The following is a 27354-nucleotide window of genomic DNA, read 5'->3' on the forward strand; positions in this document are numbered from 1 at the left end:
CCTAGCAAAGATTCTTTTTTTTTCCTCTCCCCAGGTATGTTTCAAGTTACACATTCACATATATTTTCACATAATTAGAGGTTTTAAGGAAAATAAAATGTGACCATAGAGAAATAAGATAATCTTCAAGATATCCCAAATTAAATTTGTCCGTTCACTTAGTCAACAATTATTGAGTGTCTCTTCTCCACTGGACATTGTCCTGGGTTCTAAGAGAGAGTGTCAAGGGAAAACAAAAGGTGGGTTTTTGCCTGGTGGAACTCACAACATGGGGAGACCTGAGGAGACAGAGCACACACCAAAGACATCCACGAATACCTGTAAATGACAAATGAAGTTCATAGCAGAATTATTCTCAGATGTTGAAAAGTGGAAGCAACCCAAGTGTCTGATAGAAGAATGTATAAACAAAATGTGATAAATACATACAGTGGAATATTACTCAACCTTAAAAAGGAAAAACAAGAACATTCTGGCACATGCTACAACATGGTTGAACCTTGAGGATATTATGCTAAGGTAAATAAACCAGTCACAAAAGGACAACTACTGTATGAGTCCACTTATATGAAGTATCTAGAATAGTCAAGTTCATAAAGACAGAAAGTAGTACAGTGATTGTGAGGTGCTAGAGAAGGGGGAAATGGGGACTTATTGTTTAACAGACACAGAGTTTCAATTTTGTAAGATGCAAAGAGTTCTGTGGATGGATGTTGGTGGTGATGGTAGCACAACAATGTGAATATACCCAGTGCCACTCACATGTGCACTTAAAAATAGTTAAGATAAAAAAAATAGTTAAGATGTAAATTTTGTTATGTGTATTTTGCCACAATTAGAAAAAAATGTTTTAAATTACAAACTAGGGTAAATACTAACAAGGAGAGTTATACTGTTTAAGTGGACACAGTTAGTTGCCACTCAGTATCTATTCCCCACTCTCTCCTTCATAATATAACTCATATTTGTTTAGGGGTCCATTTCTCCCCCACATAGTCAGGTGACTCAGGAGATACTAATATCTTTTCTACCTTTATCCGTGGATCCTGATTAGTCCAAGACAATCACATCATGATACCACTCTGACAACTATTATTGGTCTGAAGAGTGCTTTGGTACATGAAATATTTTGGATCAATCACATTGAACTAAAGCTTTAATATTCCATGGTTGGAAGAAATGGAAACAAGGAGAAGGCTGGCTCCATTGCTGCTGGCAGCCATTTTGTGAACATGAGGAGAACCTCATGTTTTAGACTGAAGGTAATGCAGGGAACAAATCATGGAAAAACTCAAAGAACGTGGTCACAGAGAGGTCATTGCTATGGCTGAGCTACCAAAAACAACCAACTCTGTAGGCTTTTCTACCTCTGGACTTACTGTTATATGAGATAATGCATATCCTTATAATATAAGGCATTTTAAAGTGTCTTTCTGATAGTTCAGCCCAAGTCATCCTATCTGAAGTAATGATACCAAAGAAGCAATGAATAGGAGTAACTGTCCTAGTTGTAGCATTCATGACAAGTAGCATCCAGGCTGAGGCAACAGCAAAGGTCTGTGGCAAAGGGAATAGAGTTCTCATCCAGGAAGTGAAAGAAATCATGTCCAGCAGAAGCTCAGGAAGGGGAAAAGTGAGCTATGTTACAAGATAAGGTTGAGAGATAGGAGGAGCCAATCCTATATGTAGGTCCTACTAAGACTTAGGTTTTAGTCTTAATGTCAGAAGCCAATGGAATGTTTTATAACATCATGAGGACATGATCAGATTTGATTTCCAGTAGATACTACAATGCAGAGAGCTGATTGGAGGGAAGTCAAAATGGAGACAGAGAAATGAGCATTTTAGGCAAAAGATGATGGTAACTCAGACTAAGGCTGTGGTTGTGGAGATGGAGAATAGATATGTGAGGTTTTAAAAAGCAATATCAGGGCTTCCCTGGTGGCTCAGTGGTTAAGAATCCGGCTGCCAATGCAGGGGACATGGGTTCCAGCCCTGGTCTGGGAAGATCCAACATGCCGCGGAGCAACTAAGCCCTTGAGCCACAACTACTGAGCCTGCGTGCCACAACTACTGAAGCCCGCATGCCTAGAGCACGTGCTCCTCAACAAGAGAAGCCACTGCAATGAGAAGCCTGGGCACCACAATGAAGAGTAGCCCCCACTCACTGCAACAAGAGAAAGTCCAAACGCAGCAACGAAGACCCAACGCAGCCAAAAATAAATAAATTAAAATTAAAATTTAAAAAAGCCATATCAATGGAACTTGGTGTTGAGTCAAATATATGTTGTGGAAGAAGAGGGAGGTGTCAGGGATGATTTCTAAGTGTCTAGATGTTACAAGATGAACAATGAGCCTTTATAGTAAGGGACACTGAAAGAAAACCAGATTTTAGGAGAAAGATCTTGAACTGTAAGCAAGGATAGAACTCATACCTAACTTAAACTTGATTTAGATAGCACTCAATTATAATTAATAGAATAGTAATAGTTACCATTTACTAAGTTTTTATTATGTGACAGAATCTATGCAATGCACTGCAGTTTATATTCACCATTGCTGCAGACTTTATTTTCCCAAGAGCTTCACAACAATATGTCATACTCTTCTACAATGCCACCTCGCCACCTCTCCTATCAAGAAATTGTGTCAACTATTAGTGGGAATGCAAAGTGGTGAAGCCACTATGGAGAACAGTATGGAGGTTCCTGAAAAAACTAAAAATAGAGTTACATATGATCCAGCAATCTCACTCCTGGGCATATATCCAGAAGAGGTGAAAACTCTAATTTGAAAAGATACATGTACCCCAATGTCCACAGCAGCACTATATACAATAGTTAAGGTATGGAAGCAACTTAAATGTCCATCAACAGATGAATCAGAAGGGAGTCAAGGTCAAGATGGTGGAATAAGACGACCTGTGTTCACCTATCCCACACGTACATCAAGAATACATCTACAAATGGAAAAATTCACAGCTGAGCTCCTCACTCCTGTCCCTTCAGGCTGTCTCCATGCAGCCTACAGCAGCCCTCTCCCTGGGTTTGTTCTCCTAACACCATGCTTCAGCACCCAGCCCCAGCCAGCATCAGCAGACACCAGTCTCAGGCTGGGGCATGCAGGACTGTGGCACAGACTGTCCGTGCAAGTCTCGCTCTGTACTGCTTGCCATGGACCAGCCTCTGTACTTTCTTCTGCTAGCGCCCAAAGCCCACCCTCTATTTGAGCGTATCTCGCTGCCAGTGAGGGGGTGTCTCCAGTTGCAGTAACCTCTCCTCTCCTTCAGCTACCCCCAGGGGTATGGATCCTATCCCATTTCCTATTTTCTTTTTCTTCCCTTTCTCTCTTTCATCCTACTTGTTTACACTGGGATCTTTTCTTGTCCTTTTAGGTGTCTGAGGTCCTCTGCTAATGTTCAGCAGGTGCTCAGTGGGAGGAACTATGACCCTGCAGCCTGCAGAAAGGAGACCACAAACACAGTAAGTTAGACAAAATGAGATGACAGAGAAATATATTACAGATGAAGGAGCAAGGTAAAAATCCACAAGATCATATAAATGAAGAGGAAATAGGCAATCTACCTCAAAAAGAATTCAGAGTAATGATAGTAAAGATGATCCAGGATCTCAGAAAAAGAATGGAGGCCCGGATCGAGAAGATACAAGAAATGTTTAACAAGAATCTTGAAGAATTAAGAACAAACAAACAGTTATGAACAATACAATAACTGAAATGAAAAATACACCACAAGGGATCAATAGCAGAATAACTGAGGCAGAAGAATGGATGAGTGAGCTGGAATTTAGAACTGTGGAAATAACTGCTGCAGAACAGAATAAAGACAAAAGAATGAAAAGAAATGAGGACAGTCTCAGAGACCACTGGGGCAACATTAAATGCACCAACATTTGAATTATAGGGGTCCCAGAAGAAAAAGAGAAAGAGAAAGGGTCTGAGAAAATATTTGAAGAGATTATAGTTGAAAACTTCCCTAACATGGGAAAGGAAAGAGTCAATCAAGTACAGGAAGCACAGAGAGTTCCATAAGGGGTAAACCCAAGGAGAAACACACCAAGACACATATTAATCAAACTAAGAAAAATTAAATACAGAGAAAAATATTAAAAGCAGCAAGGGAAAAACAACAAATAACATACAAGGGATTCCCCATAAGATTATCAGCTGATTTTTCAGCAGAATCTCTGCAGGCCAGAAGGGAGTTGCATGGTATATTTAAAGTAACGAAAGGGAAAAACCTACAAACAAGATTACTCTACTTAGCAAGGATTTCATTCAGATTCAACAGAGAAATCAAAAGCCTTACAGACAAGCAAAAGCTAAGAGAATTCAGCACCACCAAACCAGCTTTACAACAAGTGCTAAAGGAACTTCTCTAGGCAGAAAACACAAGAGAAGAAAAATACCCACAAAAAGTAACCCAAAACAATTAAGAAAATGGCAATAGGAACATGCGTATCAACAGTTACCTTAAATGTAAATAGATTAAATGCTCCAACCAAAAGACACAGACTGGCTGAACGGATATGAAAACAAGACCCATATATATGCTTTCTACAAGAGACCCCCTTCAGACCTAGGGACACATTCAGACTGAAAATGAGGGGGTAGGAAAAGAAATTCCATGCAAATGGAAATCAAAAGAAACCTGGAATAACAATACTCAGACAAAATAGACTAAAATAAAGACTGCTATGAGAAAGGAAGGACACTACATAATGATCAAGGGATCAACTGAAGAAGAAGACATACAACTGTAAATATATATGCACCCAACATAGATGCACCTCAATATATAAGGCAGATGCTGACAGCCATAAAAGGGGAAGTCAACAGTAACACAATAATATTGGGGGACTTTAACACCCCAATTACACCAATGGATAGGTCATGCAGACAGAAAATTAATAAGGAAACACAAGCCTTAAATGACACATTAGACCACATAGATTGAATTGATATTTATAGGACGTTCCATCCAAAAGCATCAGAATACACTTTCTTCTCAAGTGCACATGGAACATTCTCCAGGATAGACCACATCTTGGGCCACAAATCAAGCCTTAGTAAATTTAAGAAAATTGAAATCATATCAAGCATCTTTTCCAACCACAATGCTGTGAGATTAGAAATCAATTACAGGGGAAAAACTATAAAAAACACAAACACGTGGAGGCTAAACAAAATGTTACTAAATAATCAATGGATCACTGATGAAATCAAAGGGGAAGTCAAAAAATTCCTAGAGACAAATAACAATGAAAACATGACAATCCAAAACCTATGAGAAACAGCAAAAGCAGTTTTAAGAGGGAAGTTTATAGCAATACAATACTACCTCAAGAAACAAGAAACATCTCAAATAAACAACCTATCCTTACACCTAAAGCAACTAGAGAAAGAAGAACAATCAAAACCCAAAGTTAGTAGAAAGAAAGAAATCATAAAGAGCAGAGCAGAAATAAATGAAATAGAAACAAAGAAAACAAAGCACAGATCAAGGAAACTAAAAGGTGATTCTTTGAGAAGATAAACAAAATTGACAAAACTTTAGCTAGACTCATCAAGGGAAAAAGGGAGAAGATTCAAATCAATAAAATTAGAAATGAAAAAGGAGAAGTTACAAAGGACACCACAGAAATACAAAGGATCATAAGAGATTACTACAAGCAACTATACACCAATAAAATGGACAACCTAGAAGAAATGGACAAATTCTTAGAAAGATACAACCTTCCAAGACTGAACCAGGAAGAAATAGCAAATATGAACAGACCAATCACAAGTACTGAAATTGAAACTGTGATTAAAAATCTTCCAACAAACAAAAGCCGAGGGCCAGATGGCTTCACAGTTGAATTCTATCAAACATTGAGAGAAGAGTTAACACCTAGCCTTCTGAAACTCTTCCAAAAAATTGCAGAAGGAACACTGCCAAGCTCATTCTATGAGGCCACCGTCACCCTACTACCAAAACCAGACAAAGATATCACCTAAAAAAAGAAAATTACAGGCCAATATCACTGATGGACATAGATGCAAAAATCCTCAACAAAATACTAGCAAACAGAATCCAACAACACATTAAAAGGATCATACACCATGATCAAGTGGGATTTATCCCAGGAATGTAAGGAATCTTCAATATACAGAAATCAATCAATGTGATTCACCACATTAACAAATTGAAGAATGAAAACCATATGATCATCTCAATAGATGCAAAAAAAAGTTTTGACAAAGTTAGAAAATGATTTATGATTTAAAAGCTCTCCAGAAAGTGGGGCTAGAGGGACCCTTCCTTAACATAATAAAGCCCATATATGACAAACCTACAGCTAATATCATACTCAATGGTGAAAAGCTGAAAGAATTTCCTCTAAGATCAGGAACAAGACAAGGATGTCCACTCTGGCCACTTTTATTCAACATAGTTTTGGAAGTCGTAACCAAGGCTATCAGAGAGGAGAAAGAAATAAAAGGAATCCAAATTGGAAAAGAAGAAGTAAAATTGTCACTATTTGCAGATGACAAGATACTATACATAGAAAATCCTAAATATGCTACCAGAAAACTACTAGAGCTCATCAATAAATTTGGTAAAGTTGCAGGATACAAAATTAATACACAGAAATTACTTGCATTCCTATAGGCTAACAATGAAATATGAGAAAGCGAGATTAAGGAAACCATTCCATTTACCACTGCATCAAAAAAAATAAAATACCTAGGAATAAACCAACCTAAGGAGACAAACGACCTGTACTCAGAAAACTGTAAGATACTGATGAAAGACATCAAAGACGACACAAACAGATGGAGAGATACACCATATTCTTGGATTCGAAGAATGAATATTGTGAAAATGACTATACTACCCAAAGCAATCTACAGATTCAATGCAATCCCTATCAAATTACCAATGGCATTTTTCACAGAATTAGAACAAAAAAATTCACAATTTGTATGGAAACACAAAAGACTCCTAATAGCCAAAGCAATCTTGAGAAAGTAAAACGGAGCTGGAAGAATCAGGCTCCCTGACTTCAGACTACACTACAAAGCTACAGTAATCAAGACAGCATGGTACTGGCAGAAAAACAGAAATATAGATCAATGGAACAGGATAGAAAGCCCAGAGATAAACCCACGCACATATGGTCAACTAATCTATGACAAAGGAGTCAAGAATATACAATGGAGAAAAGACAGTCTCTTCAATAAGTGGTGCTGGGAAAACTGGACAGCTACATGTAAAAGAATCAACTTAGTACACTCCTTAATGCCATACACAAAAATAAACTCAAAATGGATTAAAGACCTAAATGTAAGACCAGACACTATAAAACTCTTAGAGGAAAACATAGGCAGAACACTCTATGACATAAATCACAGCAAGATCATTTTGACCCACCTCCTAGAGTAATGAAAATAAAAACAAAAATAAACAAATGAGACCTAATTAAACTTAAAAGCTTTTGCACAGCAAAGGAAACCACAAACAAGATGAAAAGACAACCCTCAGAATGGAAGAAAATGTTTGCAAATGAAGCAACTGACAAGGGACTAATCAAAATATATAAACAGCTCATGCAGCTCAGTATCAAAAAAACAAACAACCCAATCAAGAGTGGGCAGAAGGCCTAAATAGACATTTCTCCAAAGAAGACATACAGATGGCCAACAAACACATGAAAAGATGCTCAACATCAGTAATTATTAGAGAAACACAAATCAAAACTATAATGAGGTATCACCTCACACCAGTCAGAATGGCCATCATCAAAAAATCTAGAAACAGTAACTGTTGAAGAGGGTGTGGAGTAAAGGGAACCCTCCAGCACTGTTGGTGGGAATGTAAATTGGTACAGCCACTATGGAGAACAGTGTGGAGGTTCCTTAAGAAACTAAAAATAGAGCTACCATATGACCCAGCCATCCTACTCCTAGGCATATATTGAAGAAAACCATAATTCAAAATATGCCCCAATAGTCATTGCAGCTCTATTTACAATAACCAGGACATGGAAGCAACCTGAATGTCCATCAGCGGAGGAATGGATAAATAAGATGTGGTATGTATATTCAATGGAATATTACTCAGCCATAAAAAAGAACGAAATAGTGCCATTTGCAGAGACATGGATCAACTTAGAGACTGTCATACAGAGTGAAGTAAGTCAGAAAGAGAAAAACAAATATTGTATAATATCACTTATATGTGGAATCTGGAACAATGGTACAGATGAACTTATTTACAAAGCAGAAATAGTCATAGATGTAGAGCCAAACTTATGGTTACCAAGGTGGGGAAGGAGGGGTGGGACAAATTGTGAGAGTGGGATTGACATATAGACACCACTATGTATAAAATATATAACTGATGAGAACCTACCATATAGCACATGGAACTCTACTCAATGATCTGTGGTGACCTAACTGGGAAGGAAATCTAAAAAATAGTGGATATATGTATACATATAACTGATTCACTTCACTGTGTAGCAGAAACTAACACAACATTGTAAAGCAACTATACTCCAATAAAAATTAATTTTAAAAAACAGATGAATGGATAAAGAAGATGTGGTACATATATACAATGGAATATTAGTCATAAAAACAAATGAAATAATGCCATTTTCAGCAACATGGATGGACCCAGAGATGACCTTACTAAGTGAAGTAAGTCAGAGAAAGACAAATATCATATGATATCACTTATATGTGGAATCTTTTAAAAAATCATACAAATGAACTTATTTACAAAACAGAAACAGACTCACAGATATAGAAAACAAACTTATGGTTACCAAAGGGGAAAAAGGTTGGGGGGAGAGGGATAAATTAAGAGTTTGGGTTAACAGATATGTACTACCATATATAAAATAGAGAGACAGCAAGGACCTACTGCATAGCACAGGGAACTATGTTCAATATCTTGTAATAATCTATAATGGAAAAGAATCTTAAAAAGTATATAAATATGTGCATATATACATATATATATGAATCTCTTTGCTGTACACCTGAATCACTGTAAATCAACTATTCTGCAATAAACAAAATAAAATTAAAGAAAAAGAAGTGGTGTCTATGTCCCCACCTTAAATTTGGGCAGGCTTGCAACTGCTTCAAACAATAGAATATGTCAGAAGTGACACTATTTGATTTCTGAGGTTAAGTCATAAAAAGCCACACAGCTCTGACTAGCTATATTGGGGCATTCATTCTGGGGGAAGTCTGACCATGTGAACAGCCCAGCTCTTCTGAGACCACCACACTGGGAAGCCACATATAGGCACTCTAGTTGTCAAACTTAGTTGTCAGAGCTCCTAGCCAACAGTCAGTGCCAACTTACCAGCCAGGTGAGTGGACCACCTTGAAAAAGCATCCTCCAACTCCAGTCTGTTCACTGCAGCTGCAACCATGAGAAGCAGAAAGAAGCCGTCCCCACTAAGCCCTGACTAAAAGAAAAAAATAACTGATTGAGCAAAATAACTGATTGTTGTTGACCTTTTATGGCACTAAATTTAGCGGGGGTGGAGGGGTAGTGATATGTTACACTCTCCCCACCCCCCAGTGTATAGGTGAACTGATGAAGACTGACAGAGATTAATATAACTTGCCCAGGATTACAGAGCTTGGAAGTACAGGAGTCAGAATTCAAGCAAAATCTCTCTAGTCCAGAACCTGTGCTATTTCTTCAGTCTCACTGCTTCTACCTTTTTGGTCACATCCCAAAATTAAATGGCAATTTCTAATCAAAATCTTGCACCTTATCCCACAACATGTCTTCAACTGCTAACCTCAAACACATACATTTTGAAATTAACCTATTCGGCTTAAAAACAGCAACCCACCAGTAGAACATGGACAATTGCAAGTGCTGAAAAAAGGTTTTTGTATGTGTGTCTCCCATCCCTCTTCCCAGGCAGTCAGGAATTGATATGAAATTAAAACAGACAACTTTCATTTTCTTTCAAGAGAGATTTATGACCACTGTCTACAGAATTTCAAGCTGTGAAGAGAACTGTAAAACAAAATGTTTTAAAATATGTTTAAAGCAAAGTAGTGTTATATACAATTAATGTAAAAATGATCAGAAGTGATGGTTGCTAAGTAAAAATAAAAATAGAGAAATATGAGCTATAAGGGTAACAGCATTTCATGAAGCACAAATCTATCAGCAAGAAGCACAAATCCAGGGAATAATCGTGTATACTAATAATTTCAGAGTAACCTTCTCTTACTAATCAGACATCTTAAAGTGGAACTCGATCCCTTGGCCACTGCCTTAGTCCAGGCCCTTACTATTTCGACCCTATATCCCTGCAGCCTCTCTTCATTGCTCATCCCACACCCCAGCCTCACCCCCAGTGTTACACCAACATCCCATTTCCCATCCCACCTCCTCTTTTCCAGGGCCACTCACACTTCCGGGGATGCCCACCCTCTACAACTGGTCAGGATAAAGCTTGCTGATGCTACAAGTTTCCACTCACATGCCACCTCCTTGGAGCTGCCTCCCTGGCTGTGTTTTCCAATCAGAGATGAGGTACTTTTCCTCTGAGTTCCTACAAAACAGCAAACCTCACTCTGCAGCCCCTCTCCAGCCAGCTCGTTAACCCACATTTACAAAGCACTCACTATGTAACCACACTGTTCTAGGGGCTGGAGAAATGATAGAAAACAAGGCAGATTATGTGCCTGCTTCAGGAGCCATACCTTCAAGAGACAGAGCTTCCCAACTGAGGGCAATTTTCCCCCAGGGAACATTTGGCAGTGTCTGGAAACATACGTTATTGTCGTGCCTGGGAGGATGCTACGGGCATCTAAGTGAGTAGAGTCCAGGGATTGTACTAAGCATCGTATACCTCACAGGACAGTCTCATAACAAAGAATGATCGGGCCCAAAATATGAATGCCAAGGTTGAGAAGGTTAACCCTCAAATTATACATAAATACACAATATCATTTTGGGAACTGCTGAGGGCCTTGAAAACATAAATAGGAAAATGTGATCTAGCAGTGGGGTGAGACAGGAGAAAGGCTGCTCTAGACAGACAGTGAGTGGAGACTGGAGAAGCCATGATTCCAACTCCACCAATCTGTTTCGGGTCCATGAGCTTTCACTACTTCTCTTGGTGTTAATTATTCATGATAACACCTTCTGACCCTGAGTGCCTACCAGGTGCTAAGGACTGGCCCAGAGACTGTTTCTTCACCATCTCATCTCATTTAATCCATCATTTGATGTGAATTTGTTATTTCCCCAAATTGAAGTTAACTTGAGAACATGACTTGGGTTTGTATTTCTTGTAAAATACCTACCACAGCCATGCACGTGAATGAATGAATGGGAATCAATGATGGTTGCAGAACATTGATGAGACACTCAGGAGTTGACCTCTGCCAGCCTGAGGTGACTTAGGGTAATGTATTAGTTTCTTGCAGCTGCTGTAATGAAGTACTACAAATTGAGTGGCTTAAAGCAACAGAAATGTATTGTCTCATAATTCTGGAGGGCAGAAGTTCAAAATCAAGGTGTCAGCAAGGCCATGCTTCCTCGGAGACTCTGAGTAGAATCTTTTCTTGCCTTTTCTAGCTTCTGGTGGTGGCTGGCAGTCCTTGGCATTCCTTGGCTTGTAGCTGCATCACTCCAATCTCTGCCTGTGTCCCCACGTGCCTTCTCCCTGTGTGTCTCTGTCTCTTCCTCTTATAAGGACACATTGGTCTAGGACCCACCCTATGACCTTATCTTAACCTGATTACATCTGCAAAGACCCTGTTTCCAAATTAGGTCACATTCACAGATATTGGAGGTTAGGGCTTCAACATATTGGAGGAGGAGGGGGAAACACAATTCAGCCTATAATAGGTAGAAGGGATGAGATGGAGGTGACCTAGCACCTTCTCATACATCATCAAATGCAAGCTGCCCATTAATCCATGAGGAGGCAGAACCAGGACTGTCACCCCATCTCACAAAGCTCAGTTTCCTCATCTGTCAGGTGGTAATTGTAATACTAATCTTCACCTGCTAGGCTAGGATCCCATGAAATAACATATGTAAAAATCTGAAATAGTGGACGTTCAATATATCTTTTGTAAATCAGTAAACTACCTAGCACAAATGTAACTTCTATTTCTCCTTCTGGACTCACAGTTTCCTCTAATATTTAAATAGAGTGACTCATGTCCCCATCCTGCATATTTCTGCAGGAAAGGCAGGCCCCTCCTGAACGTGTCTGTGGAGTGGACTGGGGAGAAGGAATTTCTGATGTGTGTGGCCTCTCACTTCCCATTCCAAATGCCTCCAGCCTTGTAGTCATCTCATTTTAGCTTCTGCTGGTTGACTGCTATTCTCTCTATATATTTCTTCACCCCAATCATGGATGAAGCTGTCTCTCTTTCATTCCCCAAAGCCCTCACACACAATGCTGCTCTGTGAGACAGATTTTCCTGAAAGCTTTAGGATTTGCAGCATGAGATAGGAAAGAAATTTGCTTTCAGTCATCACTGTTTCTAAAGTTTATCAATCAATCCCTCCCAGGCCATTTCTCTCCTGGATATATACCTCCTACCCAGTCACTGGGACCTGCATTCTCACAACCGATCATCTCTCCCATCACCTGCTCCCAAGTCAATAACCAGGTGACAACCATCATCCTCATCTAATTCACTGTCTCCCACCCTCCAAGTCTCTATAATCTCCAGGAAGAACCTTAAAAATCCTATTATTGTATTATATAGGACAATTTTAGATCCCTTTGATCTATTGCCGCAGACCGGCTGCAGAAAGCTAGAAGTTCCTGGCGGTGAGGGGTAAGGAACTGAAAAGCACCAGTATGGGGTCAGAAGGGCCAAGACAACTGATGGTTACAAGGCTAGTTTATTCAAAGAGCATGAATGTATATATAGGTTTAGTACGGAACGAATACCAGACAACAAATCAGCAAACCTTGTATTTTCACATAATTCTGTCGCCATTATCTATGCGCCACTATCTATGCGCCATTATCTATGCGCCACTATCTATACATCACTATCTATGCACCACTATCTATGCACCACTATCTATGCACCACTATCTATGCGTCAGCATGCCTTATGGGCCGTTCTTTGGAGATACAGACTTCCCCCTCAGGGCAGCACGTCCTTCTTCTGGGGAACAACCAGGGGCTCTTAGATCCAGAGCAGGCACCTGGAACGAAACTGGCCACAAGCCATTTTCCTTTTTTACGCTCAATACCGCAGCGTCAGGAGTGCATACCAAGAAAGAGACAAGCAGTTCTCCGCAAAGCAGAAAGCTGAATAAGCTTACAGCTTGGGGGCCACCACATTTCCCCCTTTTTTATTATTTTTTAAAGCTTGATAATGTAGTTTTAAGCCATGAACATCCTGACGCAAGACAGCGAAGCGCCCCATTACAAATCTAACAATACAAGGTAATAAACCAATCACCAATAAAAGTAGTACACCAATTGATATCAGGCCTGAGAGCCCTCCATGAATCCATTGTATCGGATTTAGCCCTTGTAGTTGATCTAATAATCCTTGAATCAAATTCTGGGGTCCATCTTCGTCCAGGTGGGCCTCTTGAATAGCTTGTATTTCGGCATTTAACTTCTGAATATCAAGGCTAATGTGTCCATCAGTCCATACACTTAATATATGCATTTTTACTTTTTCCCAATCCCATTGTGAATCATTATATAAATGTTGAGTTACACAAATCCAGGTATATTTGGCATGACAAATCAAACGCATTTTTAATTTTAAAGCCATAACTTGATCCCCTATTCCTATTAGAACATTTTTTAATTCATCTACTTCCGTTTTTAGTTGGGTATCAATATGACTTTGTAGGGCTAATGCTACACTAGTATTTTTAGATAACTGATTAACATAATGAGCCTGGTGAATAGTTTGTGAAAGAGCAATCCCAGCAGTGGCCGCAGTAGCAGTTAAAGCTGCTAAGGCCAGGATTGCACATATTAGAACACCTATAAATCTCTTTGGTCGTTTTAATGGTTCAGTCAATTCCAGCCAGGCTTGCATGCCAGTGTTATGATACCATGGTTCAGACAAATTAACAGGTAACATTACATAAGAAGGTTGCTTCATAATCATAACAGATGTAGATCCTTTAACGGGCAAAACACAACTACTAAAGATACAATTAACACAAGTAATATTATAACCTATAGGATTCATAGTGTTTTCTACAATTAAATCTCCAATCAATAAAGCATAAGGAGGAGCGACGCAAGTAATCACCGGTCTATAAGAAAAGGATAAGGCAAGTTTCCAGAATTCCCATTGCTTGTAAAAAACAAGGCTGTTATTATTAACGGGGACAGAAGAAACTAGTATGGTGCCATTATCATAATCTAAAGTACACCAGACAGAGGCTTTAGTCCATGTATCATTACAAACAGGAAAATCAAACTGCGGGAATTCAGAAGCCATAAAAGCAGGAAATTGTAGTCCTGTGACAGTCTTTACGACCGTAATTTGATGTCCAGCTAATAACGTCCCTTGATTACCTATGGTAGTTTCAATACACAAATAATGTCCAGTATCTTCAATTCTCAAGCGATATATGCATAGAGAATGATCCAACGAAGTATTAGAAGCAAGCTTAGTTACTCTAGCATTCATGTGAATGGGAACGTTATCCTTATACCAAAATACAAAGGTGGATAAATCTTCTCGTCTAGGAACAGTCTGTTTGCAAGGAAGACAAATATTAGATCCCACAGCTTTATAATTTTTACGTAAATGAGTAAAAAATTGAGAATTTACAGTGGTTTGGTAAGAAATAGCATGTTCTAAAGCAACAGCCTTAACACAACCAGAATTGGTACTCATAGGACTTAAACAAACAGGGGGAGTATTAAACCAATTAGAGTAATTAACAGAAGTATTAGTAATAGGCAAATTTCCTAGCACTCTTCCAAAAGTAGAATCATTATAGAAAATTGGAAGGTCAGCTTCAGACCATGTAACAGGTTGTAATAAAGGAGGATCGGGTACATAAGCCCAATAAGATTTAGCCTCTATAGGTGGGGCTGCCAATACAGCTATCATGGCTAAAAAAAAGGTAAGAGGAGAGCGAGGATGAGCACTCTCCTCCATAATCCTACGTGCTTGAAATACTAAACATTGCAATTGATACCAAGTAATTTGATTTCGATCTCCCCTCGCCTCCCTGACAAGTTGTCTCCTACTCCGTCGCTGCATTCTTCTCGTCCGCCGGGGGAACCGGTTGGGGTGTGCTGTGGTCGATTGCGAGAGCCTCAGGCAACGCATTCTTCGAGTCAGGGTGTTTATTGGTGATGGCATGATAATGTCGAACCAAGCGCTCCGGGAGCCACCGCGGAGAGTCTGCCTCCCTAGGGAAAACACAAACATGGCCTCGGCCCCATACTAAAACAGGGTCTGGTCCATGCCAAAGGTTAGTCATGGGATCTTTCCATTTAACAAGCGCTTTTTCAGTAGGGGTTCCCGAAAGACCTGTAAACAATCGTTCATAAGGCGTGTGACTAAATGCATCTAAAGTTAAAAAATTTAAAATAAATAAAGCATGATTAAGCATAATCTGAGGAGATCTATCATATTCCCCCTTTTTTATTTTTTGTAATGTAATTTTTAATTGTTGGTTGGCACGTTCTACAATACCTTGACCCTGAGGATTGTAGGGAATGCCTGTTTTATGTGAAATATGGAAAGTTGCACAAAAATTGGCAAAAGCTTTACTCGTATATCCTGAAGCATTATCTGTTTTTAAAGCTTTAGGAATTCCCATAGATGCAAAACAATGAAATAAATGAGTAATTACATATTTAGTAGATTCCCCAGCCAAAGGCGTAGCACATATAAAATTAGAGTAAGTATCAACAGTTACATGAACAAATTGTAATTTACCAAAAGAGGGAATATGAGTAACATCCATTTGCCAAAGATGATGAGGGAGTAAACCCCAAGGATTGACTCCAAATTGTGGAACAGGAAGGTGGGGTAAACATTTAGAGCAGGACTTAACAATGTATCGGGCTGTTTCTCTAGAAATAGAGAATTGTTTTTGAAGCATAGCAGCAGATTGATGATGTAAATTATGTGATTGAGTAGCAAGATCCTGAGGTTGAGATAAACTTAAGCCTATAATCTTTGTATTTTCGTCAGCCAATTGATTTCCCAAAGACAATGGGCCAGGGAGACCTGAATGGGCTCGAATATGTAATATGGCTACAGGAAACTCATGCTGACGAATAATCTTTTGTAGTTGAAAGAAAGTCTGAAACAATTGAGAATCAACAGTATTGCCAATTATAGCGGTTTCTATGTTACGCAAAATAGTAACCAAATAATGGCTATCTGTATAGAGATTAAAAGAACAATGTGAAAAGATTTGAAAAGCCAAGGAAATCGCATGTAATTCGACTCGTTGGGCAGAGGTATGATCTGTTTGTTCTTTATGAAGTAAGTCATCAGAAATAACCACAGCGATGCCATTGGCAGAACCATCAGTAAAAACATTTGGGGCATTGAGAATAGGAGTTGAACAGATAGTTTTAGGAAAAATAAATAGATGTTGAGTAGCAAAATGAAGGAGTTTATTAGAAGGATAATGATTATCAATAATTCCTGAATATCCAGCAAAAGCAAGAGCCCAAAAATCAGAGACAAATAATAGCCAAGAATATTGATAAGTAGTATAAGGTATAATAATAGAATTTGGTTCATATCCTACCAACTGAATATTTCTTCTACGACCCAATTGAACAAGGGTTGCTATTAACTCATAATAAGGTGTAATGACTTTATTAGGTGTATTTTTCATATGAATCCATTCAAGAATTCCTGTTTCTTGCCATAATAAGGCGGTAGGGGTATGTGACGTAGCACAGATTATTAATAGTATAGGTAAAGAAGGCTCAATTCTAGTTAGCTGAGCAGATTGTATTGCTTTGTTTACAAGCTTGAGTGCTTGTTGAGCTTCAGAAGTTAAAATACGAGGGGAAGAAGGATCAGGACTTCCCTTTAGGATATTAAAAAGAGGCTGTAACTGACCCGTAGTTAATTTTAAAGAAGGTCGCAGCCAATTAATATCTCCTAATAACTTTTGAAAATCATTTAAAGTTTTAAGAACGTCAGTCCGTATCTCTATCTTCTGAGGTGTAATATTATAATTTGTGATATACTTACCAAGATATGAGAAAGGTGGGTTCATCTGTACTTTGTCAGCAGCAATGACTAGTCCTGATCGTGACAAATGACTTTGAAGGGAATTATAAGCCTTAAGTAAAATATGTTTATCAGAATAAGCAAGTAATAAGTCATCCATATAATGAATAAAATATATCTGAGGAAACTGTTTACGAACAGGGGCAATAACTTGAGCTACAAACTGTTGACATAAAGTAGGACTATTAGCCATACCCTGAGGCAGCATTTTCCATTGATAACGTTGCATAGGTTCTGTAAAATTTAAAGAGGGTAAGCTAAAAGCAAATCGCAACTTATCAGCCGGAAATAGAGGAATAGTAAAAAAGCAATCCTTAAGATCAATAATAATAATCATATAATTTTTTGGTATGGCTGCAGGAGAAGGCAAACCTGGTTGCAGAGCTCCCATAATTACCATAGTTTGATTAACAGCAAGTAAATCTTGCAATAAACGATATTTTCCCGATTTTTTCTTTATAACAAATATAGGAGTATTCCAAGGGCTATTAGACTTTTCTAGTCTGCCCAAAGCAAGCTGTTCATTAATTATATTATAGAAAGGGGCCATTGGTCCACCCAGACAGGATTATCAGAAATCCAAGTTATAGGGTCAGCATGTGGTGGAGGAGAATCCAAGGCCCCTAGAAAAAACCCAAGCCTGTTTTATCCCGTTTATTATCAGTCTGTAAGGGTAATTTATTTTCCTGTTGATTTTTTCCCAAACCATTCCTAGGATCATAACCTTGATTTAACAATATATTAGTTACAGTAGGGCTGGGACTAAGCAATAGGATTCCCATTTGTTGTAATATATCTCTTCCCCAAAGGTTAACTGGCAATCCAGGCAATACGTAGGGTTTGAATATTCCTTGATTACCTTCAGCATCCTGCCAATGTAGGTATTGCGAACTTTGTTGTGGAGAATTAGATTGGCCAATACCTTGCAACTGTGTAATGGTTTGGTGCACAGGCCAATTTTTTGGCCAATGTATAAATGAAATAACAGAAACATCAGCACCAGTATCTAATAACCCAGAAAAAGGCCTTCCATTTATTTTTAATACCAATTGTGGTCTTTCCCTACCAATTTGTTGAATCCAGTAAACTGCATCAGAGGAACCGAAAGCCCCAGTTCCTCTTTTGTTATGTTGTAAAATTTTTCCTTCTGGTATGAATGGAATTAATAGAAGCTGAGCTATTCGCATACCGGGTGTGATAAGAAAAGATCCTTTTGATGTTTGAACCATAACCTTTAATTCCCCTTCATAATCAGCATCAATCACCCCAGGAATAATAGTTAAGCCTTTCATAGACATACTACTTCTTCCAAGGATTATACCAACCGTTCCCTGGGGTAAAGGCCCAAAAGTTCCCGTAGGAAGGGCTTGGGGTCCCATATCCGAGGTTAATAAGAATTGGGTGGAGGCACAGAGGTCCAGTCCTGCACTATTTGGCGTGGCCCTTTGAAGGGAGGAGATTCCATTCCCTGAGGAACAAAGGTCTGAGCTGGAGGCGGTGGAGCAGGTTGTGAGGGGATTATTGACATTGCTCCAATTGTTTGATGGGGCCGGAGCAGGCCCCTCCGGAAGTTTCCCGACAAGGGAGTTCCATCTTTATGAATCACTGATCGACATTCTTTAGCCCAATGCCGTCCTCTTTGGCATCGGGGACAAATTGTGGGAGGAGGAGATTTACCTTGAGGCACAGAACTTACGATAGGCATATTAGGAGTATCAACAGTACAATTTTTTGCAAAATGACCTGGCTTCCCACATTTAAAACAGTTTTTACTTTTAGCATTTGGCCCAAATCCTGCCTTAGTTAGGGCTGCAGCTATAGCTGCTCCCTGTAAGTAAGATGATCCAATATCAGAACAAACTCGAATATAATCCTCTAAATTTCCTTTCCTTTTCCATGGACGTATAGCTGCTTGACAAATATTATTAGCATTTTCGAAAGCCAATTGTTTGACGATAATTGCTCCAGAAGGACCATCAGAAATAATTCTATTAACAGCCTGTAATAATCTAGCCACAAAATCAGCATAAGGTTCATCTGCCCCTTGCCTTATTTTAGCAAGGTCTTCAGTCCTAGTGGAGGCAGGTAAATGTTTCCATGCATGTAGAGCTATATGATTGATCTGAGCATAAGCCACAAAAGGGAAAGCTAATTGATCCTGTAATAACTGATGTTGTCCTTCCCCAATCAACATCTCATAATTTACTAGCACATTATGTGCAGTATTTCTTTCAGCTTGTTCAGCAGCCTTTTCATAATATTCTGATTTCCAAAGTAAATAGTCGCCACCAGTGAGACAAGCACGAGCAATAGATTTCCAGTCTGCTGGAGGCAATGCTTCTGTTGCAATAGTATCCAACATAGTAATAGTGAAAGGGGCTGTAGGCCCATATTGTGCACAGGCTGCTTTTAAATCTTTCAAAACCTTAAAGGAGAGAGGCTGATATTCCCGATTATTTTGTTGTGGATTTTGAGGATTGGGTCGTTCCACCACCGGGCAGCAGAATAAAGGATCCTCCCCTCTATTAAGAGCTCCCCGTACTGCTTGTTGTAAAGGACTAAGCTTAGGAGGGATAGGGACAGAGACATGTAATTGCTGTAACCGCGGAAGAATATTTTCATCAGGATATTTTTCAGCCTCATATTTGGCTTCTTCACCTGCTAAATCAAAAGAAAAGTCATCATCATCAAGTGAATTAACACTTTTTATCCTCGGTGGCAACGGAGGAGCAGTAGCTACTGCAGCAACATGTTCTACAGATTTAGCTGTTAATTTTGGAACTGAATCATAAATTGGATTAAAACAATCTCTTATTAAATTCCACAAGCTAAAAATGGAAACTGAAACAGAAGATGGTCCATGTACTTCATGATATTTAGATAATTCATCTCCTACACGAGTCCAAATTGCTAAGTCCACTGATCCTCCTTCAGGGAACCAAGGACAAGCATCATATACTAATTGCAAAAATTCCAGAAGTTGTGAGGTAGTTACCTTAGTTCCACGGGCTTTTAACATTGAAAGCAAAACCTGAGCAAATAAACCACGCTCCTTAGAGCCCTTTTGTCCCATATTATTTTACTTCTGACTCTTTCTCGAGTTACCGTCCTAAAAACGAAATTATTTCTTGTGGCCACACTATCTCACTCGAGAGTTCTACTTACCTGAAATCTTCCGAAATGCCTCACGCACTCAGGTCCCTGTGCGGGCGCCACTTGCCGCAGACCGGCTGCAGAAAGCTAGAAGTTCCTGGCGGTGAGGGGTAAGGAACTGAAAAGCACCAGTATGGGGTCAGAAGGGCCAAGACAACTGATGGTTACAAGGCTAGTTTATTCAAAGAGCATGAATGTATATATAGGTTTAGTACGGAACGAATACCAGACAACAAATCAGCAAACCTTGTATTTTCACATAATTCTGTCGCCATTATCTATGCGCCACTATCTATGCGCCATTATCTATGCGCCATTATCTATGCGCCACTATCTATGCGCCATTATCTATGCGCCACTATCTATACATCACTATCTATGCACCACTATCTATGCACCACTATCTATGCACCACTATCTATGCGTCAGCATGCCTTATGGGCCGTTCTTTGGAGATACAGACTTCCCCCTCAGGGCAGCACGTCCTTCTTCTGGGGAACAACCAGGGGCTCTTAGATCCAGAGCAGGCACCTGGAACGAAACTGGCCACAAGCCATTTTCCTTTTTTACGCTCAATACCGCAGCGTCAGGAGTGCATACCAAGAAAGAGACAAGCAGTTCTCCGCAAAGCAGAAAGCTGAATAAGCTTACAGCTTGGGGGCCACCACAATCTATCTCTCCATTCTAAAGTAGGCTCAGGGGCCTTATCTTTTATAGCTTAAAGACTCATTGAATAATAATAAAAATCATGAATTCTGCCATTGACCCCTATATACCCAGAATGTAGAAATGACTGCAGCCTGATTTTATATAGATATTCTTCCCTCACACTACAAAGAGTAAGTTCTTAATACATATCATTTTCTCATGTACAGATGGGGACACTAAAGCTGGAGAGGTTGGTTGATTTTCCAGAGATGTTCAGTTGAACAAACACGCAGTATCCACCTAGCTAGAGCAAAGCTCAGGCAGGTGGCTCACCTAGATCAGAACCCAGGCCTAATGATCCAGCACCACTCCAGCTGTGTGTGCCTAAAAATGCCTAAAAGACACTTCCCAACACGGCAAAGTGTTGTCAGCATTTTGGAGAAACTGCAGTCCCAAGTAAATATCTCATCCTGGTTTTGATATGCTCATTCAGATGACAAACTCCCACTTTAGTCTGCCACACCAAGCTTTATCCTTCTCAGATTTGTCTTTGAGCTGACCTTACCGCTCATTACTGCATAATGTATTCATCAGAGTTCTTAGATGCCAGTAACAGAAGAGGCAACTGGTCACTTTAGACAGAAAAGGGATGTAGGAAACAATATTGACAACTAACAGAATCTTAAGGAGCACTGGAGAACCAGGCTTGGAGCTACACATCCCAAAAACTACACCCAAAAAATAGACCCTTAAGGAAACCTGGAGTTATTTGATCAAATATGGTGCAGGGTGGAACTAATGGAGAAGGGAATACTACCAGAAACCCAAGGGTCTGGTGTGAAAGTCCAAGCAAAAATGATGAAGGTCTGAACTAGGGCAGGCATTATAGAGGTAGAGTGAATAGATAGAAATAGTTGAAAGGATATTGATAATACCTGCAGACTTCTGAGATGGGAGTGAGGGAGTAGAGAATACTAGGACCACTCCCTAGTTGCTCTTTGGGTAATAAGGCTGATGGCAGTGCCACTGACAGCATAGGGAATGCAGTTGGGGAAGTGGGGAGGCGGATGGATGGCGGAGGGAGGGAATGAGAGCAGTCTGAGACACACTGAGGTAGAGATAACCGTGTATGTCTCAGTGAGTATGTCTGTCAGCAGATGGACTGAAGTTAAGGGGAGCTGTTGGAAAGAACACACAGAATGGGTGAAGATTTGGAAGTCAGTGGAATGAATACATGAGATTTTCCAAGGAGAGATTATAGAGAATAAAAATGGACTGGGGTGGCCAGCTCACCCCAGAGTGCTTGAAATTTTCTGGGCTGAAAGTCCCACATCATGGAAAACTCCTCAGACCCAGGCAAGTTAAAACCCACTATGTAGGGCAAAAGAAATAAAAGACAAGGGAGATGATTTGCCCAGTTGTCTGGAATACCGGCAGGTTGCAAAACCATGGCTAGAACCCAGACTTCCCAAGTCTCAGGCACTTTCTTCCTCTTCTGCCAAACAAGAACTAAATTGAATTAAATGAATAGGAAAGAGAAGTCCTAGGGTCCAAATCCTAGATTCCTGACTCACTTGGCAAAGAACCTCAAGTAAACCTGTTATTCTCTCTGAGCCTCATTTCCCTTATCTAAAAAACAAAGGAAATATATGTATACTCTCTAATTCCAGGAAGAAATGTAAATCAAGTAAAAGCATAGAGGTGTTGAGAAATGAAGATTCTGCCCGCCAGCTGCCGAGAAAGGGAAAGACCCAGGAACACATGGACCGCTCCCTGATTTTGGAATCCAACCCCAAGGGTGGTGGATCACTCATGGCCCAGCCTTCACATTGGTTTGAAAAGTTTAACCCTCGCTAAAGCGCCCTCACCACTCCTTTAAAAACTATGGTCCCGCTACTAAAACTGTCAGAAGTAAAATATATTTCCCGTTGAAAATGCTAGTGGATTTATCACAACTGGGCCATTCATCTGTTAAAAAGCAGAATGGCATTTATTGCCAATTGCTCCCTTTATGGGAGAGAAGAAACTGGGAGCCTAATAAGCTTGGTTAATTTTTTTTCTTTTATGGCTCCAGCAACTGCACTAAATATTCCGTCTGCTTTTCTTACACAGTTTGGAGACAGCTCTGAACTTCAGAAGTGTTACAGGAGGATTCCAGCAGAACTGCGTGCTGCTGCTGCGGGAGGAGACGAGTAGAAAAGAGGTTCTGAGAACCAGGATAGAAAAGAGGCTCTGAGAACCACCTCCAGGAAATGTCCCTGGGACATTCACATGATCACTGATCAGTTTACAACATCAAGCATGTAACTTACAATCCAACAGTCAATGGGCAAGTTACCTGTAATGATTGGGCAGAACGATTTTGAAATACACTGGGTTTTTAAGTCAGCTAGAGAAGCAGAGTTGGTTTTTGAAGGGAAGGGCTGTGGAGTTGGACCCAGGTCTAAGCCCTGACACTGTTTAATGGTGTGAACTTGGTTTATGTCTGGTGACATCCAGAAGCCTACTTTAAGTGCTCACCCCTCACTATCCCACAACACTCACATTTCCACCATGATACTCCTGCTAATCTCATTCATCCTACTTAAGCAGTTTGAGAGCATCTGCTGTAGATCTCACGTGACTTTCTCTGAAGTGCAACACTGCACAAAGAACATCAAAGGTGTGGTTTTCCAATCCCAGTTCTACCATTCAAATGACCTTCCAGGCCAGCACTATCCAAAAGGACTTCCTGAAATGATGGGAATATTCTAATATGCACTGTCCAGTATGGCAGCCACTAGCCATATGTGGCTAATGAGCTCTTGAAATGTGGCTAGGGCGATGAGGAACTGAATTTTTAAGTTTATTGAATTTTAATTTTTATAAATGTAAATCTATATTGCCACAGCTCAGATCCAGCCTGCTTGAGCCACAGCTCCTGCATCTGTAAAAGGGCAGCTATAAAGTACATTCTCAGCAAGGTTGCTTTGAGGATTGAATGTTATAATGCATGGAAAACCCCAAGGCTTGTGCCCAGCATGGAGGCAAGGCTTGATAAGACAATAAAGTGGGACCCCTCATGGATCTGTCTTCATTTGGCCCTGGAATCAGTACTTCCAGGCTTGATGTTAACTGGGGGTGTCAGGCAGTATAAAGATTCTGACCAGCAGTTATCATAAGGGCACAGGAAAGCAATCCATCTTTTAGCAAACTTTTCCATTGGTGGCCAAGAATGTTCTGCATGAGGAAACCTATTAACTGCCTCATGTGTGTGAATATTTACAGGAAGTTAGAAAATGCTGACTTTAGCTAAAGAAAATGCCCCTCTGTGGAGTTTCATGGCCGATTAATGCTCTGGAATTTCATTGAAGGGATTTATAGATAAAGGTTACTAACTAACTACACAAGTGTATTTTTAAACACACTCACAAACTGGAGGTTCTATTCAAGGTGTAGCACTGGGTTTCCAATGGGCAAAGGAGAACTTTTTATACAATCCTGAATAAAAACAAACCTATAATCTTCCAAGGTTGTCAGCCATGGGCAGCATTTCACAAAGGCTTAGACTTTCAGCCTCAGAAGAATCTTAATGATCATCTCATCCCAGCCCCCCTCAAATGCTTAAATCCTCCCAACACATTAGCTTCAGTTTAAATGACTCCTGTGATGGGGATCTCCCTGTGTCCTAAGGCAATCACTGCCTTGTTGGACATATGATATTGTTAGCAAGAGCTTCCTGTGGTGAACAAAAACCCAGAGAAGGAACACTGTGCCTTAGAAGAGTTTTGAGCTCTGCCATTTTCAACTCTGTAAGCCTCAGAATCTTCAGACATAAAAGGGAGATAAGAAAACAGTAGTGTAGTGTTGCTGGGAAGACTAAGCTAGATAGACATGCAAGGTGGTGTGTTCCATTCCATTTCCTTTCACTGGCTCTCTTCTTTGGCTGTAGAAGTAAGCTGAAGACTGTTAAATTTTCACAGTGCCTGTCTTCACAGGTGTAATAGCAGTAGTAATAGAAGTAGATGCACAACAATTGTTATAGCATTATTTTTATTAATATTCCGAATTCCTCTTCCACAAACTTGAAAATATATGGATATATGCCACCTCCCTTCACCAGGCTCAGCTACCTAATTTCCTTTGATGTCTCTTCTGTGCTAGAGTTTCAAGTACTTCATGGTCTTAATAATTCAACAGGCATGGATTGATGCTGGTGCCTGGCTGACACAAGGAACTGCAGCATGAGTGACATCTAGAACTTGTCCATCACTCCAGCCTCACTTCCTTGATGGTGATGATAATTATGGTAATGGTGATGGTGGTGATCATATGACAAGTAATAGTGATAATATTGATTTTTGAGGATGGCTATAAGTCAGGTACTATGAGAAGGACTTAGCATAGATAATTGCATTTAATCTTCATAACAATCTACAGATAAGAAAATGAAGCAAGGTAAGTTAACTAACTTCCCCAAGAATATATAGTTGACACTGGAAATTAATCTGGACAAACCAGACTAATTAAAAGCTCTCCACTCTTTCCCATCACATAGTAGACATGTTGAGAATACAAGCTCTGAAGCCAGCCAGGAGGGGCTCCCATATCAAAGGTAAAGAGACTGGCAACAGATTATTACATAGTAACAGTTTCAAAGACAAAGTGATCTTGACCTGAAAGTGGAGAAAGAGAGAATCAGATGGATGGAAATGCTTTTGGAACATAAGATCCACAGAATTTGTGGCTTGATTAGTTAGAGATGGTGAAACTTTTCTCTTAGGGTGGGAATCGTAGATGGATAGCAAGGCCAGTGTCCACTGGGGGTAACAATAAAGTCCCTGCAAATCTGGAAAAGCTGGCCATTGGACAAGAAAACTCAAATGATTTTAAAAAGAAAGGATACAAAACTAAACACATTCTTAACATGAGATCCAACAATCATACTCTTTGGCATTTACCCAAGAAGTTAAAAACTTAAGTTCACATAAAAACCTACACATAGAGCTTCACAGCAGCTTAATTCATAATTGCCAAAACTTGGAAGCAACCAAGATATCCTTTAGTAGGTGAATGGATAAGTAAACTGTGATACATTCATACAATGGTATGAATTCAATGCTAAAAAGAAATGCACTATCAAGCCATGAAAAGACATGGAATCTTAAGCACATATTACTAAGTGAAACTTAAATGTATATTACTGAAAAGGCTACATAAGTATGATTGCAACTATATTATATTCTGGAAAAGGCAAAACCATTGAGAAAATAAAAAGATCAGTGGTTGAAGAGGGGGAGAGGGGAGGGAAGGAGGGAAGGGAATAGGTAGAGCATAGAGAACTTTTAGGGAGTGAAAATACTCTGCATGATTTTATAATCATGGATATATGTCATTATACTTTTGTCCAAACCCATACACTATATAGCAGCAAGAGTGAACCTTAAGGTAGACTATGGACTTTGGGTGATTATGATGTGTCAATGTGGGTTCATCCTTGGTAAAAAGTACCACTCTGGTGAGTGATGTTGACAACAGGGGAGGCTATGCATGTGTGAGGGCAGGGGGTTTATGGGAAATCTCTGTACCTTCTTCTCAATTTTGTTGTAAACCTAAAAGTGCTCTAAAAAATTGTCTCTAACTTTTTTTAAAAGCACAGTTTCATTAAAATAAATTTGACCATTGGGATCATCAGAATGAGTAGTGTGGAGACCATTCTTCCTTGAAACCTGGTTCCCAAGCTCCAACATCTTGAGCCATCTTTCACTTGTTCGTTTTCCCTCTGCCCTTTAAGTATGCTCATCTCCCAAGTAAAGCTGCAACCTCTTCTAGTGTTCCAGAGACCTCCTTTTTGACCCCAGAATCTGGTTCTGTCCTCAGCTCAGTTCTAATTCAGACTTCAGTGTCTGATTTGGATTAATTGAAACCACGGGTACATATCAGATTTCTACATTCTGTGTGTAAGTATGTTCCAAACTTCTTAACCAGCTGGAATCAGCTGGCATCTTTTGAACACCTACTATGAGCCAGGCATTGCTCTAGTACTTTACATTTATTAACTTAAATTTACTCGTTGCCTGACCCTGTGAGATGAGTGCTGTCATCATCCCAAATGGGGATGTGGAAGCAGATCAAGCAACTTGCCAAGTAATAGTTAAGTCAGAATTTGAACACCAAACACCTTATGCCAGATCCTGTGATTTAAAGCAATTAGTATATTTTTAGTTCAGTTCGTCATGTCTTTATTGAGCTCCAAGCATGTGCCTTTCAATGTGTGAGGGGCTCCACCTTCCATTTTAA

This window comes from Balaenoptera ricei, chromosome 5 (genome assembly GCF_028023285.1).
Source record: "Balaenoptera ricei isolate mBalRic1 chromosome 5, mBalRic1.hap2, whole genome shotgun sequence".
Lineage (NCBI taxonomy): Eukaryota > Metazoa > Chordata > Mammalia > Artiodactyla > Balaenopteridae > Balaenoptera > Balaenoptera ricei.